Raw genomic sequence first — 812 nt, 5'->3', positions numbered from 1 at the left:
TACCAGAAGAAGAAGAAACAAAAATGGCACTGCTCTCCATCATCATAATATCAATGTTTTCTCCTGCTTGACTTGGATGTACATGCATAATCTGTAAATGTAATTTGTAATATTTAAAAACTTTTCTTTTAAAAGCATTGAATTAAAAATAAAAACAGGGCAATTCAATGCTTTATGGTATACAATATTTTCTGGAGCCCTAGTGACCCACAATAATTGTTTGATCTAATTTGTTTAATTGTATTTATTCCCATATCTATAAATAATTTTTTAGCTTCTCACTAAAAAGTAAAAATCAGAAAATAGTAATTCGAAGTTCTATAATTGAATTCTTCCTATTTGACAACTGCCATAAAAAGAATAACAAAGTCACGTGATGTTAACTAAAATTACCTATACCAAGTCATTTGAAGTAAGTTGCATTGAAGCATGGGTTGTGTGGCAAAACGAGGGATACCAGCAAGTAGACTAGGCAACTATCCTGCAATTTTAAAACAGTCAAATTGTGTTTTTAAAAAGACTCATTATAAATAAGATTTAACAAGGTGAAGACATTCATTAAGTTTAAGACAAACCTCAACATTTCCCATTGTTTCTTAGTGCGTGATCTGGCTTTTCGCGCCATGTGCCAAATATGGCCATACATTATAAATATGGGCTACATCAGAAGGGATTTTATATTTCCGGTATACTATTGACGTTCTATATGATCATTAGGATGCTATATATTCAATTGATAAAAGTACACATATGCTCAATATTTCTACATCGAATATCATATGTAAAATCTTATCTATAAGATTACGTGAACT

The sequence above is a fragment of the Crassostrea angulata genome, chromosome 10 (assembly GCF_025612915.1).
Source record: "Crassostrea angulata isolate pt1a10 chromosome 10, ASM2561291v2, whole genome shotgun sequence".
Taxonomy (NCBI): domain Eukaryota; kingdom Metazoa; phylum Mollusca; class Bivalvia; order Ostreida; family Ostreidae; genus Magallana; species Magallana angulata.
The sequence above is the reverse complement of the archived record's forward strand: the minus strand, read 5'-3'. Positions refer to the sequence as shown.